A 20,574-nucleotide genomic window follows, 5' to 3' on the forward strand; every position below is an offset into this window, starting at 1 on the left:
ATTCATTCAATACAGTCGAGATGTATCTTGTAAGTTTGGTGATGCATAAATAGTAATTAAAATATTGTCACAGTTGAAAACAATTTGCTGTATAGAAAACGCTATTTTTAGCTATATTTAATTAGGTGTACCTTGCCAAAGAATTCTTACACCTTACATTTGTGTATTCAGACGGGAGGGCAAACATCGGTAAATTTGACGAGCCATTTACCGTGTTGGAATTCTTTGACTTCAGTGATCTTAAACAACCTATTCAACAAAGTGTTGCCTTCTCGTTGCTATGTGTTTCTAACTACATGTAATCGTGTTGATATCCATCTCCTGTGTAGGTGAGCAAGATTTGGTTAGATTTGGTTTTATTTGTTCCTATCAACAGCAAAGGTCATTTAAGAACTGTCTCCCCTGCGTGCGATATGCCATCTCCCAAAATGCTGAGCGCTTAGCAGGAGTAGCGACTACCATTTTTCAAGACTGTGGTATATCTCGACCAGAGGACAGAATTCAAACCCTTCCTCGCAGGGGCGAACGCTCAACAAAAGGCCAAAAGTGAAGCATTGTCAAGGGAGACATTAGGAAGAAGAAAGTTGTTTAGAAAGAAGATAAAATATGAGATACCAGATTTAGTCGCCCCTTACGATCATGCAATGGGGGCACAGGTACAATCCTGGTCCCTCAAGAGTTGGTTGGTCGTAAAGAATATGTAACAAACTGGTTGATCCGGATGAGAGTGAGCGAGGGGTCTTCTGTGTGAGGAAACCGAAATACCGTGGAAAATTATCGTGGGCGGTACCCGATAACGTTTTACGTCCGATATGGGAATCGAACAGCGGCCACCTAGGCCAGTAGGGGAAAGGCAGTGTGTTACCACTGTCCCCCTCGACCACTTAAATGCGTTTGTCGGTATACTTTATATACAGTCGCGTTAACACTACATTCTCTCGACGGTTTGATCTTAATTACGCACATTGATTTTTTTTTTAATTTTGAGATAAGTGAAGTTTAAGCATCAATGTTTACGATTATATTTTTCATTCATTTTCTCCTCTAGAAAATGTAAAAATCGGTATCAACTACATGTTTGACTTATCCCTGTTATTATCCAAAATGTCACGTTCGTCTTTTTAGAAACACGGATGTGACAAAAATTGATTTGTTATAAATATCGAAACGTTATCATAGCTGTTACGATGACGTAAATATGGGAAAAAAGATCACACATGCTGACAACTTCAAGTAAGAAGTCTTTAAGATTATTTGAGCAGATCATATCTTTAAATGGATGTTTATTTGTTTCGGTTTTATCTTCTACAGTATAGATTGCACAAAATAATGCCAAAATGAAATGGTCCACAAGCCGTAAAACAAACCAAAACGGTAACATCCGGTACTGAATGGCCTTGTATGTTGTAGAATAATAAACAGCTCCTGCATTGCGATGAATAGTCATATATTGTGACGTATCAGATAGTTTTATGATCAAAACCAATATTAAAGATATACACAAGGGGTGTTTTACTATCGTCTGCTTGCTCAATTAGCGTAGGCCATTAGTGTATCAACGCAAGTGCCGTTTTGGCATCAGAGATTCACCTTTAATTTGACAATGATTTAAAGAGCCATGTCTATACGGAACCAGCGTTGTACCTACTACCTATCAAGATATATCCTGGGACAGCAATTACTCTAGTCCTGGCCCTGTCAGACCGCCTCTCTGGGTACTCATTTATAAAGCCCACGGAACAGCTCGAGCGTACCTAATTGGATTCATCTCAACAATATGACATTAAGATGCTGTGACCCTTGCATGACGATTGGTTCGCCAATAGCGCTGATAGGAGCAATCCCGAGCCGTCAGATATAGTTGTTTGGATATCGATTAATGACGGCCGCCTCCCCACCATCCCACCGACTCCGCTACGGTGTATCTGTATAAATAAGGAGCGCGAGTTGTCGTACAGTGGCTTGCAGAGAGATCAATGCAGTAACTTTACTCATATATTTATTGAACCAAGGCAATAATACTCCACAAAGTCGTGTTCACATCCTTGGGTACTTATTCACTCACGAGCTGTACGCTTATCGACAAACGGGGAATCAATTCTGTTGAACACTCACAGACAAAGAACTGAGGGACAGGAAAGTTTGTTATTCTGACTTTAAAGGTACGTTGTTGATTACAATTTATTTTTTGAATTCAACTTCAATTAACAAATTAATGTATGTGTAATTTGTTGAAAGTGTCCTCTTTATATAGGGGTCGCAACTAAGTATATAGTTGAAATATTCTATTTCTTATTGTCAATCATCACAAGAACAAAAGAAAAATAAAGACGTGAAAGTTAAGAAAGGATTGATACCTGTTTTCCCCACTATGTTCATAGAGATGTTAGAACCAATAGTAAATACAAATTCGTAGCCCGATCACCACTGATCAGTTCATTTGTTTTGTGTGTTTCTTTTTGAAAATGAAAATAATTGTTTCTTGAGACATTGATCAGACACATTATCAAACTGAGTACTGTGCGTGGCGATATTGATGTTTTAATATTGAAACTTCATATTCACTGGAGATGAGTAGACATGACAAGTAGTTTCTTTATTTTTAAAAAGTTTGTCAAGGCCAATTTTAACACTAATCCAATATACACAATCTTCCAATTTGTATATCACATATATTTTAATTTTAATGTATGCGCATTTCATACACAATTATGCTTGCCACTTTCAAATTTCTCATTCAGACTGAACCACAAATGTACATGATGCGTATTCCGTCTCTGTGATGAAGTTAAAATTAAATAAAACGTGTGTGAAACAAAAAACGTCTGAAAAGCAATCGGAATTTACACATGTAGACAAAATCCCGAAACATGGTATAGGGTTGTACTTTGCCTATCGAATTAAGACGTAATCGAAGTAAAATTAATATTTCTCTTTGTCCTCGTTTGTTTAGACTAGAAAGGAAACGGGAATATTGGCTTCATTAACAAATTAAACATTTTTCTAGGATTTATGTGGTTTCACTTTTGCGTCTGTAATGTTTTCATGAACTTGATGTCGTTTCCTAAATTGCAGATGGATGTTCTATAAAAAAAAAAACAATATTAAAATAGGTTTACTTAACCGTAATCGTTAAAAAAAAACCTGCAGGAAAATCGCCACAATGAGTTCTAATAGGTGAATTATGAAATATGTTCTGTATCTAATTAGCTTATTGCACGATATCTAAGGTGACACATGAATGGAAAGTAATTAGTACGTTCAATGGAAGATTTGAAAAGATTGCATTGGTCTACAACCAACAGGTGATATTTTACTTAAACAAAACAAATTTCAGGTCTCTCTTTTTTAATGATAGCCTGTTCGACCAAATTTAGCTAACCATTTATACTAGTTTTTATCTGAATGTGAGCATAGGGTCAATCTGTTTTTGTGTGTTTGTATAATACTGTTAGAGTACATCGGTACAGACTTTTATCATTAAAAAAATCCTTTTCGCCTACATGACCCACCATTTGTTTGCTCCAATGATATTTTCTGTGTAGATAGGCCGTTGAAATCAATATGGCCAATAAAATTAATATGAAAATAATAATAATCATGTGTTGACAGTAACTTGATTTTAAAATATCGATATCTGTAGTGTTTTTTCATTTCAATTTGTAAAAGTAAAATCGTATCAACAGGTATTTTGTAACCGGATGAGCAAGGGTTAGGCTACTAATATACAGAAATTAAAACACAAACATCGTAGAACACGCACGTTTTTGGGTGGATCATAGATTTCCGTACCTTCCATGGTGGTAGTAAAATCTTTGCTCTACCGATCACAACCGAAACTGATAAAACTCATTTAATAAGCGTCAATATTTAATCCAAATTATCTGGTTGATGGTTCAGGAAAACTTTATTTCAAAATCATTAACGGTAAACTGTGTATACTATTTATATGAGTAATTGAATTCAACAGAGTGTTCCTTACCTTTTGGGATTAGTAAATCCCCTTCGGTATTGTACGATTTCTAATTTATGTTAGTCATTACATATGCAGAGCATAATTCTGTCGGAAGGAACAGCATATGGCTAAGTTATGGCTTCGTACGTTTTTATTGGAAATAAATTATGTACACTGCCAATAATTCTTATTTCACTTGGGAAATAAAAGGTACCAGTAATTGCTTAATTGGAAGCTATTGCTATACCTTCGTGAAATGCCAATACTAAAGGAGGAACATTTCATATATTTTGCATGGGTGTCATCTTTGTTCGATACAATATTATAATGTTACTCACGTCATAGGTCTACCCATACATCACCAAGACGCCCACATTTTGTACCTTAATCTTTAATAAAGGACACCGTAGGCGTTAATTACTATGTTGCTTTCATCATTATGGCCCATTTTGCGAGGTAAATTATTATGTGTTACAAATGTTCAAAGTAGAATTTCATATATCATTACCCACCTTCAATCATCGGAACGTTGCTCACATTAAAATATTTTTACTCAAAGTTGTGTCATTTCGTTATGAACACCAAAGGATTGCATTGTTAAAATTAATTGTCAGCTTCATCACTTTTGACTCGCTCTACGAAAAAGAGCAACGTGCTCTAAACTTTACTTCATATCATTCAAAGCTATTATGAGGACTACATTGATATCGTGACGTAACGAATTTGTTGTTGAAGCTTCATAATTAACAGCCAGTTTCCGCTTGTCAAAATATCGCATTATGTCTTTGATACTTTTCCAGATATTATAAAATTGTGTGGGCGGACAAAAGGTCACCCAACTTCAAAGTTGCGTAACCCAAACACGTTTCATCATAAATAAATTTTAAGTTAAGGAATTAGAAAAATGATCACACATTTTTACAAGCTTTTAGTCATTATTTGATAAATTCCATATGAAACTTTTTGTTTGCTTGACTCAAAACTACGCCTTTCCGCTATTTATTCAATATTAATAGATCGGCTTGGCGATCATGACAAATACAGTTTACCTCCATATTTTTTGTTTACCATAAAAATTGGCCACTTCACAAATTATTAAATTTTCAATAACGTATCAATGGATGGTATGTTAGCATGGCAGAGCTATGCATATATATGATGTTACATATACATATATATGTATTTGTGTTATTGCTTTAGGAGTTTGCTGTTTTAAAAGTCCGGAAATAAAATTATATTATCAAATATTTCCTTATGATTACTGTGTCCGATATAATTTGTAAATAATATTAGCCATGTGTCGTTGCATGCTATCGTCAGAGGCGACCAATATGTCTTTTCCTCCTGTTGGGAGTTAAGTGTCCAAAATTCATATTTGCAACTCATGGGACTCTCATGACTACTCATTTCACAAAACGTCAATGCCCTGACTTCAAACTGTCACAGGTTGTTGACCCAGTGATATACGTGTTTTCCCTCTGGAGGGAACTCAAATTGAACAAATTCAGGATATATTGATGTCAGACTTCCTCAAGAGATATAACTGTCCAGAAAACTTTGTCTACACGTCATTTCGCAACCAAATTAAAACAGTCGTTAGCGATATATTATCGGCATGCAGTTGATTTTAAAGGCATGACGTTGTCTCTGTATCTCACTGCATCTTCTATTTACGGGACATTGGAGAAACCAAAATAAATCTTCTTTCTCAGTTGCAACACCTGCACCTTTCCTCTCCTTCCTCACTGCTCTGTCTTTCTGTGCTCGGTTTTCTCCCTCTGGATGTCTCCTTGACACCCGTTTTCCCATGACCCCTGCCGTTGCGAGGACGTTAAACTCCTAATGAGAAAAATGCCTCTTATAAGAGTTTAAACCATCCGGATTAATAACAGCTCTTTTCTGTTCTACATATATTTTGTATGTTGCCATTAATACGGGGCATTAATATATAATATATAATATATACAATAAAACATAATGAAATGAAATATAACCGGAATGTTTTCTCTGAATAATTCTACTTAATAGAAATTGTACCCGACGTTTCTGGAATTATGAAATAGTTTGGTAAACAGGTATTCGGCCAAGGATGTTATGGTATATTTTTTTAGGATTATTGTGCATTTTATAGAACATTTTGCGGTAATACTTACAATCTAGATTCCTATTAAAAATCTTAGATATGTCAGTGTTGCAGTCATATCCACTTGAAACAATCAAAAAATATTATTACTAGGGAAGTAATTGTTTTCATGGATAAACTGGACATGCACACTATCAAAAATCTTTAAAAATAAAAAGGTTAACGGCTTGCCTTATAATCTGACTGATAATCTATTCTAGGGAGCCAATAGATACAAGTATGGTCAAATTTACCTCCTTTCCGTATTGCCTTATATCCAGGACACCGTTTAGAGGCATGTACTTTATTTCAGTATTTCATTCGTCTTTCTTGCCATTTGGACTTAAATCGGTTTAAAAAGAGTTACTTCTAAAACAAGTTATTTAATCTTCTGATATTTCAGGACTGAGAACAGTCCTCGCAAAGTTGTTTGTAAACAAAAGGTACACAGAACTTAAGATGTATTTATCTGTAAATTGAACCATGCATTTCCAAGAGTTCATCGGTTGTTAATCTAATATGACAGTCTTGGAGTTCACGCTACTGTGGTTATGTCACGAGACTATCAGACATTTCTTTGTATATCTGTATGGGTTTATGACTTCGAGTACTATTCAATAAAGGCTCCAAGACGGTTAAATTCACGAATACCTTGCATTATATTCCACGTTTAAACAACAGTACTAACAGAACGGAGACAGCAACCTGAAAAAAAAAAAAAAAAAAAAAACAATATCTGACCGACACTATACAGACACGTGTAAACGCTTTCAAATATATTTAAATAACCTATTTAATACTCTAAAGTATCAAATATTTATACAGGTATTTATTAAACGTATTTATATTAAATTCTTTTTTTTCTTGGTTACACTTGGAACAATTTACATAATATTTTTACACTCACTTAGACTCCACCGAACCCGACCACATGTGTGTCCTCATGTAAATTAAAGATATATTTAAACTGTAATTATAATAAATTGATGTATTTATCATCTAAAGTAAATAGTTTAATTAGATTAAATATTTCATTTATATAACTTATGTTTAATTAATCTTACCTTTTTAACACTGTGGCTGTAAGGCACACAGGTTTTTATGGGACGTCTATCCGTGCTGGTCTTATAGCGTGGTGTGGTTTGACCTTACCTGGAAAGGGTCCGACAAGGCCTTGCACGTGCACGGGTATCCGCGGGGTCATGCAGGGTCAAAGTGACACTCTCAACCAATCATTTCACTCGTCTCTCACACGTCACAACGACAACTATATACACAGGTAGAATATACAGGGACTGATACAAACTATACACAATACACAGCGCAAGTATTTTGAACACACACTCGCATGTGGGGTTAATGTTGCATATATAATCAAAAAGAACTAAAATCGTTATGTTTTTTAATAAATGCATTATTTAATAATTTCCCCGTCAGTTCTGTTTGTTTCCTTGACCGGATGTTAATGTTAGGTGTCCAACGTCCTTATCGGGATGTTTTCGTCGGTCCTCGTGTTGTCGCGTGGTCACGTGACCGGCACGTAGGACTACATTAACACTTGGTCGGTAAATATGGCCAGAGAAACCAACTAACGTTTTTTGCCGTACAAACAAACGTGATACACTTGTTCATCGTACTAAGAAACCGAGGAAAAGTGCTGTACATTCTTCTATTTATTCACGTACAGTTACATAACGGCGTTATAAACTGGTATTAATTGACGAAGAGCCGATTAATTGACTACTTTTTTGATAATTGTGACGATGTTTGTCATTTTCGTAAGAATGTACAGCACTTTTCGTATTGATATTGGGTAGTCGGGTGCCATTTATAGAGCAAGTGTTAATGTCCACGCTTCAATATTGGAACTCTCCAGTGTTTCAAGTATCGAAATTGGCATAAAGAAACGAATAAACGTTGATAGACGAATGCAATGGATCGTAATTAATTCAATTAATTATTTACAGACGATTTCCAAAGACATAAGGTATAGTTGGAAGTTTTCGGTTGTACAAACAAGATTGTAGATTCGACACTGGTAAAACCACCGTCCTCGTCGTTGCCATGACAGCCGATTTAAGCCGCGATCACGAATGCACGGACCAAGTGAAAGTTGAAGTCTTTTGCGCAACATGCCGTTTTTTCATAAAAATACATTCACACCTCATATTGATTGAGGTTGTTTTACCATACCTGATCAATTGAAATTAAAGAAAACTAACAAAAACACTAAAAAATACAGAATGAAGCTTTCGTGTCAGGCAGTGCAGACACAACGCGGGATCTGTAAACAATGTGACGTCATCGGAATGTATGACAAGTTGCAACAATGTACAACAATGTTTATTTTACATGAATACACTAATGAGCAACGAAATGGGACGCAACATTAACCCATATGCGAATCCTATTTAAAATACCTAAAAGATTAGGTCAAACTTTAACATATAACGTTTGAACACCGCGACAGGAGGGGGAGTATGTAACCCGATCCCTAGCGGAGGCAGTGATTAAATTTACTTAATCATGCGCTCTGTTACAGTTATGTTTAGTATTTAAGAGCGGAAACATATTCTTTAAATGTCTCCGAGTTATCTGATGTCACGTTGCCCGCCTTAACATGTCTGATTATGACGAAATGGAATGAAAAAAACCAACACGACATAAAATGGTAATTACTGTCTGCTATCTGCCGATAAAACACCGCCATGCAATCTTTAAGTGTTTTCCACCTTCTTTCCGAAATGGTTATGATGTAATAAGTGTCATTTTCGAAATATCAACAAATCAAAAACCTTTTGTATTAGCTATTTTGAAGTCATTGCTTATGTCGTTAGATTCTAAGTTAACAAGTATTTTTAATGCGTCGACAAACAAATGATCGGGAATACGAGTTAACTGCAATGGTAATATCACCGGATACAGTTATATAGTTTTTTGACACCAGCTTCGCGAAATTCTAGAACCACATGTGAATGTCAAAGATTCGTGTTAGAGTAATACTAGTACCACCTGGAGCTACAATAAATTATATCATGAATGTGTACCGTTATTCAATTTCATAGTACACGTGACATTGGTTACAGCTATATACAATTACAGTAAACACGTTTCAGCAACGGTGTATTATACATGCGCTACAGCACGCTGTTCGAATTAAGCATTTACCGTCACTCTAGGTATGATTTTGAATTGATTTACGTCATGTTCACACCGAACAGACGGCGTTTCCAAATCATCATCTGTATGCAATTACACAATACAATGAAGTATGAAGAATGTTAGACAAACAACACTTTGACAACAAATACTTTATCAGATGACCTACATTTTGTTGTAAGTGTATCTTTAAATTATCGATTATGATTGTTTTTATCGCCTGTACTGTTGCATGAACACAATGGTCGAGAATAGAATACAAAAAATAGTTTGATCACTTTATTAACATGCCTTTTTCAAAACTTTATTTAAAAAAAAAAACTGCATCTTCTCTCAATTTTAGAAAAAAACGAACCACAATATACTATTCTCAAACCAATCAATAGAACTTCTTCATTATTATCAAATAGAAATGTATTTATTTTCTTCTTGGTAATGTTTTAGCATTACACTAGCAAGCTTCCAACACATGAAACATTGGCACGTCTTCTTTTCGAATCTTTGAAAGTTAAATTCGCCATATGATGCAGAATTTGTCACCTGTGCCTGTATTATTTAACGTGTATACCTCCTGGGTACGATTGGTCGGCAAGAGCCATGTGAGTTATTAGTGATTAATATCTTGTTTACCTGTCCAATTTATTTCGTAAAACGTGTATAGACTTCAGTCTGGTAAATCCTAACCTAAATACGACGCCAACAGGTAGAACAAATACCCAATAGACTTTGTAATGCGAATGTTTACCTTCTGATTACGTTTGGCCCTAACTGTTGGACTGCATGACCTATTGTCTCTGATCATACCGATTGCTTATAGTGTGAATAGCTAAAATGTGTGAATGGATGTCATTAATACCCGTACTCGGAGAGTGTCAAACCGCAGGCGGTCGGCATATAATGTCACGAGTATTGCATATTTCAGTGCATCACCGCAAGGATAAACTATCAATCAAAATCAGTTCATCTTCAGGGTATAATACACGTATGGGAGAATTCAGATGTACAGGATAGCCATATAGTAAGCTCATGCATGGGTGTCATTTCAGGTGTACAATAATCATTTCTGATAAACATCAATGCATCGAGAGTTTGATCAAGTATCTATACTGTAAAAGAATCTTACTCATTACTGTTAAAAGTGGTCAATATTCTAGTCATAAATTTTCTCTAAAACAAAAATTGTCACCCACTTAACAAGACAATATATTGTGAACATCATTTAAACACTTCCATAGATGTCTAGTATATTCGAAACACTCTGAGGAACTCTGTAATGACGGGAACCGTCTGCTCTTGTCCCGGAAGAGGCTGGAGGAGTGCCACACGCAAAATTCCGCTTCAATACTCGGTAAAATCTGACATGTAGGTTAACGAGCTTGCACGATCGCAACCAAAAACAACTTAAGCTAATTCTACTCAGACGTCAATTGGTATAAAATTGAAACAACGACTATGGAAATTAAATCACATGTACTGTAAATAACGCCCAGTCGCATCACACAATACATACAAGCGCCTTCAAGACATGCAAGCGTGTAAATGGAACTGATCAATTTAAATCATCGGACTGTGTACAACAATCAATCAATCACAGTGCAAGAACACGTTAAAAAGTGAAACTATGGTAGATTCCTAGTATAAAATTACATTACCTTACTTATAATGTTAAGGAGGAAGAACATAGTGTAGGGGATTCCTCGTTAAAAGAGGATTGCACAAAAAGATATTAACATAATCAAAAACAAAAGAGGTAAGGTTTGCCAGAGAAAAATGAATTAAACTGCACCATACGGCTCCTCAGCGATGGTTTGGGCCTAAAGCTTTGATGCCGATCTCGAATTAGGTTTGGTTTGGTTTGGTTTGGTTTATTTTGTTTAACGTCTTATTAAAAGCTAAGGTCATTTAAGGACGGCCTCCCGTGCGTGCGACATGTATGCGTGTGGCGAGTGCGTTGTCTCGAATAAGGTCAAAATGCCAATATCTACATTGGGACGCGCGAAAGACCTACAATGTATTATTTTATATATTTGTATTATAAGTTTAATAAAGATTATGAAGTTGCATTCCCGTTCGTCTGTCACTCAGCCCTGCAGGTAGGGCGTAAGAATTGTATCTGCTGCCCCATTGCATTATCGTAAGAGACGACTAAATTTGGGATCTTATCTTTTCTCTTCTTTCTGAACAACTTTCTTCTTCCTAATGTCTCCCTTAACAATGCTTCACTTTTGGTCTTCAGTTGAGCGTTCGCCCCTGTGAGGAAGGCTTTGGGTTCTGTCCCATGGGCGAGACATACCATAGTCATAAAAATGGTAGTTGCTACTCCTGCTAAGCGCTCAGCATTTTTGGAGTGGGACCACTGGTTTGCCCGTTGTCAGCATAATTTGACCGGGTGGGGTGTCCTGCTGGGTGTCTTCGGCAGTATGCTTCAGTGAGGTAGCACTATTAATCGGTAAAAGTTCCGGCCTATCACAAGGACACTTAACACGTACATACCGCAGCCTCCAAAAAATACACATACGCACTCGCCACACGCATGCATATCGCAAACACGGGAGGCTGTCCTTAAATGACCTTAGCTGTTAATAGGACGTTAAACAAATAAAACCAAAACCAAAAACCAAACCTGTCACTCACTTTTAGCACTTTTCTCAGTCATGCTTCAAGTATGTTGATGAACGTTGGTAGGTTACTGAAGTACGTGCAGCTACAAATCATGTTCCAGTTTTAAGGTTTTTAGGTCAATGTCAGGGTTCATAATTTAGCGTGGAGTGGTAGGGGACATGTATTTCTTTATCAATACCCAACATGCTTGTTTTTAATATTTTTTACAATTTCCAATATTTCATTTCAAAGTCACATTAAGACCATGTGTATGTCATGAATTGTATCACTACTCGAACAATTAAAACGTTACAAGCATGTTACAATAAGCTTCGAGGCCTAAAAAAACTTCAGCAGTGTCTATCACCTGCAATATCAAAGGATTGGACAAAAGGTAAACAAGATATTAGCACCTTTCGAAACATATCTATAATTAAGGTTCAGTAAAGCAAAACATCTGCAACAAACAGCTTATTCGTCTTTCTAGGACTCGTCAGTGATGGGACTTATTTAAGATAATTCCACTATGTCTACTTTACAATGATTGAATTTTAATCAAATCGGATTAGTTGGAGCAATTATTAAAAGATGTTATGAAGTAATTTGCTTTAGACGTTTTACAGATGATTGAAATAGCAGTTTCCGTTCTTTCGTTTGTACATGTAGCACTTCAATGTATGGCATATTAGTTTATGTTGATCTGGCAAGAAATAATTAAATTTGAATCAATATGTCTTTAAGAACAATAACACCATGCAGAACCGAAGAGTTCTCGCCTGTGTCCTAAATTTAGCGGACTATCTAGAGACAAGAATGATCTGTTATCCACGCAATAATGTAGGCCACACTAATATGGTGTTTCTAGATGAGTCATTCAAAAGGGTAATTTATAGCATCCTCACACTGAAATATGATGGACACAGTTGCATGACATTTCGTTAGGCAAATGGGTCGTACGTATTGTACTAATGCTCCCCAAAATTGCATGATTAAAAGAGATGACTAAGTTAGGGATCTTATCTTTTTTTTTTTACTTTATCTGAAAAAAGCACTTTCTTCAAAATGTCTGCCCTGGCACTGCCTTGCATTCGGCGTTTGGTGTTCAAAATTGCAGTTGCTGCTACTGCTTAGCACTAAGAATATCAGATAGTTTCCCCGGAAACGGATCATCGTATGTGTTTTGGGATGCTGCGGTATGTTGGTGTTAAGTCTCCTTGTGATAGGCCGGAACTTTCGCCGATTTATAGTGCTACCTCACTGAAGCATACTGCCGAAGACACCCAGCAGCACACCCCACCCGGTCACATTATACTGACAACGGGCGAACCAGTCGTCCCACTCCTAATATGATGAGCGCTAAGCAGGAGTAGCAACTACCATTTTTAAAGACTTTGGTATGTCTCGGCAAGGGGACAGAACCCAAAGCCGTCCTCCCAGCGGCGAACGCTCAACTAAAGACCAAAAGTAAGAAAGAAGAGAAAAGATAAGATACCAAATTTAGTCGCCTCATACGATCATGCCATGGGGGCAGCAGGTACAATTATTACGCCCTACCTGCCAGGCAGCGGAAACGGATCAGATGAATTCCGAGTATAAGTGATCGTATACTTGTACAGCTTGAACATATCCAGTGTACGGTGTAGACTATAGTAGTAAGTGGCACTGTCACAATTTGTGATTGACAAGGAATGATTGTTAGCAAAAAGTTGACAAACCAGAATCCACGGTATAAATCAAAAGTAACCTTAATGAGAAATTCCTTGGTTTTTCTTTCATTGTTTTGATCGATCGCAGCAAATGATAGGCGATATAGTGTTTGCCAAGTACATACCGTTGGGAATGGACCACACTGTTTTATTAGCATTACACAAGGCAAACTCTCGTTCTAATGTACACCAAACCCGAGAAAAGAACAAACAAACGGATTGTATGGGCCTTTAAGTTTTCTAAATAAAAAAACCTGTTAAGCAATAAACTGATCAATGGTGTTTCATTCGTCTTAAGAAGTTATTTTAAAGAAACATCATTTTAAATCCGTTTTAAAAGAAATACTTCTACGTAGCATTTGGCTGTTGAACCGTCGAAAGCGTGCCGAATAATGTAATTAAAACAGACATGGCAATCTACTTTGACCCTTGTGTAATTTCAGCGAGTGAATTTGGCTGTTGTAACAGCGGCGCGTAACGAGAAGACTTACATGTACATAATGTAGCTGGATACTATGAACGATTTTGTGTAGAAAATGATGGATGTAATAGACGTTGTGCACATAACCAATGTCAATCGGCGTACAGACTTTAGTGGTCAGATTTTTTAAAATGTATAAAAAACAATATATGATCAATCCAAATAAAAAGCCACTTCCGCAATTGACGTTTATCTTAATATATGTTTCATATTGTAAGTTTAAGATCAATTGAAACATAAAAACATACATCACAAACATCGGAACTTGTCAAACTTTTACGCAGATTGAACGTCGTCATGTATATCAAGTTTGATAACACGAACATAAATTCGACATACATCAGAGAAACATCGATCCAAAAAGAAGACCGGTGAAACGGATGTAATATAAAACACTCCATCAAGCAACAAGGAATATAATCAAAGGGCTGTTAAAATCCGGAAACGAAAGCATAACAGCTCGTGCTCCGTAAGCGTAATCGTTTCCTGTACTAAATGTGGCATCCATCGTGATGTTTCCCGCAACAACAAAACAGGTGTGTATCATCTAAGGTAAATGTCTTGATAGCAACATATTTCCGAAAAAAAAGTAGAAAACACGGAAGTATTGACTAATGCCCTATGGGATAGCCAACATGATATATTAGTAGCTTTACGACCGGTAAGTATTATCTGAAAGTTGTTGATCTGTACCACAAAATTTTAATAATCATAGCCGCATTTCAATAGGTCACCTGACCATCAGTTTTGAACACAACAACTTGGGTACATGTAACCTGTGATTGATGAAACTTGGTATAAAGTCTTAAATCGATAAGATCTCGGGCGAGTTTTAAAATCAGAATTATTCAACAGTAATTTGCATAGTTATTGACTTTTTGTAATAATATTATTATTGGACATTGTTAACACGATACCTTGAGTAAAAATTAACCAAGTTTAAATTAATGTGTATGTCGCCATATACTGACGGGATCTCGAATGAGTTCGAAAAGAGGAATTATTCGATGGTAACTTACGGAGTTATTGTTCTTTTAAATATATTATTATTGCCCTTGCTAATATTTTGTCTGCCCTGCAGGTAGGGACGTAAGAATTGTACCTGCTGTCCCCATTGCATGATCGTAAGAGGCGACAAAATTTGGGATCTTAATTTTTCCTCTCTTTCTTACTAACTTCCTAATGTCTCCCTTGACAATGCCTCACTTTTGGCCTTTAGTTGAGCGTTCGCCACTGTTAGGAAGACTTTGGGTTCTGTCCCCTGGCCGAGACATACCAGAGTCTTTAAAAGTGGTAGTTGCTGCTCCTGCTTTGCGCCCAGCATATAAGGAGTGGGACGACTGGTTTGCCCGTTGTCAGTATAATGTGACCGGGTGGGGTATGCTGCTGGGTGTCTTCGGCAGTATGCTTCAGTGAGGTGGCACTATAAATCGGCGAAAGTTCCGGCCTATCACAAGGAGACTAAACACCAACATACGCATTCGCCACACGCATGTATGTCTCACGCACGGGAGGCCGTCCTTAAATGACCTTAGCTGTTAATAGGACGTTAAACAAAATAAACCAAACCAAATCAAGATAGCACTATGAAATCAATGTCACTTTTGCACCAATACAAGATGGCAAACACGGACATACAGCGATCTCTCAAACACGCACACGCATGCATCTCACACGAGATGCCGTCATTACCCGACCATCAATGTTTGAGACGTTAACAAAAATAGCATCATTACCATGATTTATTATATTTATGTGAATGCATAACAAGATTATATTTTATTCTTGGGTAAATACATGTTATGAATTTAAACTTGAAATCAAGTATGCCCGTGTTGACAACAGTAATCAAGTTATCTATTCTTAACGGCCCATCAACAATGTAAAGGTCATTAAGGCCAGACAAAGATGACTATAAATGTTGAAATATGACGTTAAACAAAATAAACCAAACCAAATTACTTTTGTCCTTTTAAATATGATAATTAACACTTTTTAGGTCATCTAAGACAACGTCTCAAGTGATCTATTCTTAATGCTTTTTGTTCTGCGTCGTCCATTTGTAACCAGTATAAATTTTCGAAATCTTTTCCATAACTGCTGAACCAAATTCAATCTTTTGCCCATTTATTCATAATTTGACTTACAATGTTGTGGCCCTAACTACCTTTATTTAAAGTGTTTATGGGCCGTTGAAAACTAATAGCCTACTAACTAGCTTACATGGCTAAAAGTCATTAAAAGTTGTGTAATATATAGTCCCAACACACAAGGTGCATGAGAGGCGGGACCAAAATGAGTCGAATAAAATAAAATATCATATAATGTCGCCGCCTAGATATGGTACAATCAAATACTCTTCACAAATAGAAAGGTCTTAAGGTCCTTTACCTTAGCTGTTAATAGGACGTTAAACAAAATAAACCAAACCAAACCAATTAATGTCCTTTACAACAAATGTGAATATTATGACCCTTGGGTCTCATGTTTGCCCCTGGGGAGGGGGTAACCTTTACTATAGTACATATAGGGAAATCACATGTTGGCCGGAACTTTTGCCGATTTATAGTGCTACCTCACTGAAGCATACTACCGAAGACACACAGCAGCACACCCCACCCGGTCACATTATACTGACAACGGGCAAACCAGTCGTCCCACTCCAAATAGAGCTATCTTACTGGAGCATATAAATCGGCAAAAGTTCCGGCCTATCACAAGGAGACTTAACACGTACATACTGCAGCCTCCCAAAACACACATACGCACTCGCTACATGCATGCATATCGCAAACACGGGAGGCCGTCCTTAAAAGAACTTAGCTGTTAATAGGACATTAAAGAAATAAAACCAAACCAAACCTAGTAAGATATCACATCCGGTTACATTATAAAAACATTCTGTGCTATATAGTAGAGGCTAATTTAAGACGATTTCAAACTATAAAATGTAATTTAGAAAAGTCGTTTACCGATTTTTTCCCATTTTATGACTAAGTGTATCTTTTTAAGATGTGGTATTATCTTGTGTCTTTTGTACAATCCTTGTTTGGTCCTGCATGACTCATGGCGATATAATATATTAAGTTAATTATGACAACGTCTGATTTGTAAGTTATCTTCAACATAAATGAGGCTTAAGCTAATATAACTCGATAAGTCCAAGCTATTAAATTGAGTTTTGTTTGTTATGGTCTAAAACCCTTTAACAGCTATGGTCATTTAGGGATCGCCTCCCCTATGTGCAAGATTAATGCGTTGATGAGTGCTCGTTTTCGAACACCTGTCGTGTCGTGTTTGTCTCCATTTGAAAGTGCGCATTTAATGTCGACTTGATAGTAAATATTTAATGCCAGGTCCTTATTTTACTAGCATCACAATGCATGTAATGGAAGATGTCAAGGAACGGTATACCACATAGAATTCTATCACACTTTCCAGGATAACAGGGACACTCGAGAGACATTGGGATGCAATTTCATAGCATGGACACAAATTATGACACTGCATCTGGTCATATTCTACTGACAGTGGGTAAACTCGGTCAGGAAATAAAATACATAACATTCCCTTAATACGGTGGACTTCTCGTGCTAAGGGCAAGGAATAAATACGGTAACTGCTTTAATGAGTTGTAAGACGTGAATTGTATTTTACAACAGTTGCAATACGAGTTATATTAATTTATATTAATCACCGAGGGGTCTTGCTTTGAGAGAAAACTGGAGTCCGATCAAAAACCGTATGGTCAGCCGGTAACCCCTATACCTTTAAAATTTTCATTTTATTGTGTTCTGGCCTATCGCCAATTTGAGACATTTTGATCAATATAAACAGAATCGAATCAAAACCTAAATGTTAAACGGATTAATATTTTGGCTGAACCACAAGTTTTGAGTAACCATAGCCAAATCGTTAATTTCAAAATAAAAACGCGAGTGTTCAAATATATGTTTTATATTGAAATGTATTAACTAACTAACTAACTAACTGAACAAACGCTATTGTTGTACTAGTATATGGTTTGGTTGGTTTGGTTTTATTTGTTTAACGTCCTATTACCAGCTAAGGTCATTTAAGGACGGCCTCCCGTGTTTGCGACATGTGTGTTTTGGGAGGCTGCGGTATGTTCGTGTTAAGTCTCCTTGCGATAGGCCGGAACGTTTGCCGATTTATAGTGCTACCTCACTGAAGCATACTGCCGAAGACACCCCACCCCGCCCGGTCAAAAACTGCTACGGGCCAACCAGTCGGCCCACTCCCAAAATGCTGAGCGTTAAGCAGGGGTAGCAACTACCATTTTAATGACTATGGTATGTCTCGGCCAGGAGACAGAACCCAAAGCATTCCTCACTGGGGCGATTGCTTTGATTTGGTTTATTTTGTTTAACGTCCTATTAACAGCTAAGGTCATTTAAGGACGGCCTCCCGTGCGTGCGACATGCATGCGTGTGGCGAGTGCGTATGTGTGTTTTGGGAGGTTGCGGTATTTCCGTGTAAAGTCTCCTTGTTGGAACTTTTGCCGATGTATAGTGCTACCTCACTGAAGCATACTGCCGAAGACACCCAGCAGCACACCCCACCCGGTCACATTATACTGACAACGGGCGAACCAGTCATCCCACTCCTAATATGCTGAGCGCTAAGCAGGAGTAGCAACTACCATTATTGACTCTGGTATGTCTCGGCCAGGGGACAGAACCCAAAGCCTTCCTCGCAGGGGCGAACGCTCAACTAAAGACCAAAAGTGAGACATTGTCAAGGAAGACATTATTAGGAAGAGAGTTGTTAAGGAAGAAGAGAAAAGATAAGATCCCAAATTTAGTCGCCTCTTACGATCATGCAATTTAGATCAAAATAGCACTAGCCTAGAAGGACGTTCACAGAAAAAAAAACCCCAATAAACTAAAATGTTCAAAGATAAAAATATATAATTCACTTACATTTAATGATCTGTTAACCAGATCCCTGTTACGCAATAGAAACTAAATAAAATGCAATTTTAAGCCATTCCCGAAGATATATAACTAATCGATTGAAGTATATAAATGACTGACCAAATATACTTTTGCATTTGAATATTTAAAAGCCGTAAAACACTTTTAAACTTGTTGCTTCTATTATATACCTACGTTTTGAAGTTATTCGATCCATAACGTGTTTAATGTGCAAAATAGCACCCTTGATTATTGTGTGAATTTGTACAAAACTAAAAAGGATTCTTAAAATATTCAAAAACTGGAATATTGGAAATTAGATACTGCTCTTGCGTGCCAAAAAAACGCATGAGTTTTTTGGAATTATAACCTGCCTTAATGTCATCAACTGCGTGTTACTGTGTTACTGTATTGAATGTACTGCGAGGTTTGGATAGAAACACAATTACTGAAACACCAAACATCGACATGTTCTCACTTCAGCTGTAATTTGATCAGTGCTGATACTGGTATACTTCTGTCCCTTTAACAAAACCACAAAGGAACCCAGATTTTTGTAAAAATGTTATGTAAATAACTATCACCAAAACACAAACAAAATACACTAAAACATAATCGAATTTAAAGGAATAAAGGGGCAAATCAGTGTGCAATTACAGGATAAGTAGCACATAGAGATGTTGTTAAAAGTAAGAAAACATCTATTAATGCCACCGTATTTGGTCTAGCTTGTTTCATCTAATGCTATTGAGTAGTCTTAACTTTGACATATTTGGTTTGCGTTTTGTCATTATAACGCACAAATGCATGCATATGAAAATTGCAAAGCATTTATAAGGGACATATTTATATTAGTACGAGTATAGTTGGTTTGGTTTTATTTGTTTAACGTCCTATTAACATTGGTATGATCCATTGGCCCATTAGGTCACTGTCACTGTCACTTGCTATTATAATAAGGTAATGTGCCTGAATGGGTAAAACCTCAAACACTTTGTTCAATTAGTTAGTTGCTACATTGGTTTGGTTTGGTTTATTTTGTTTAACGTCCTATTAACAGCTATTTGCTACATTCCAAAAGGTCAATTGGCGCTGTAAGGTTTGGTTTGGTTTGTTTTTGTTTAACGTCCTATTAACAGCCAGGGTCATTTAAGGACATGCCAGGTTTTGGAGGTGGAGGAAAGCCGGAGTACCAGGAGAAAAACCACCGGCCTACATTCAGTACCTGGCAACTGCCCCACGTAGGTTTCGAACCCGCAACCCAGAGGTGGAGGGCTAGTGATAAAGTGTCGGGACACCTTAACCACTCTGCCACCGCTGGCGCTGTATGGATCATGACTAAACGGGCAAGTAAAATGGGCATAAAACGAACCATAAAGGAACCATAAAGGAAAGTAATATGACAAAACATATATTGACAAACCTACGTTACATTTTGAAATTAAAGGTTCAGACCAAATATTTGAAGAAAAAAAATTTTAGCATTTAATTTCGCATTAGGATGTAGACCTAAGTGTATGGCAATAACATCAAAACCTCTTCACTTAAAAACACCAGTGCATCAATGTACATAGTTGATTTTCAAATTGTTGAATCACGGTTATATTCTGAGA

At 36.9% G+C, this 20,574-nt stretch overlaps 1 protein-coding gene across 1 annotated transcript in view; it reads left to right on the forward strand.

Annotated features, from left to right (window-relative positions):
* Positions 1-1,959: 1,959 nt before the first annotated feature.
* LOC117336287 overlaps positions 1,960-20,574 on the forward strand; it is a 62,417-nt gene continuing 43,802 nt past the window's right edge. Inside the window, exon 1 of the mRNA XM_033896769.1 lies at positions 1,960-2,162. The gene's annotated coding sequence lies outside the window, so the exon portion shown is untranslated. The remainder of the gene's footprint in view (positions 2,163-20,574) is intronic.

This window comes from Pecten maximus, chromosome 10 (genome assembly GCF_902652985.1).
Source record: "Pecten maximus chromosome 10, xPecMax1.1, whole genome shotgun sequence".
NCBI classification, from domain to species: domain Eukaryota; kingdom Metazoa; phylum Mollusca; class Bivalvia; order Pectinida; family Pectinidae; genus Pecten; species Pecten maximus.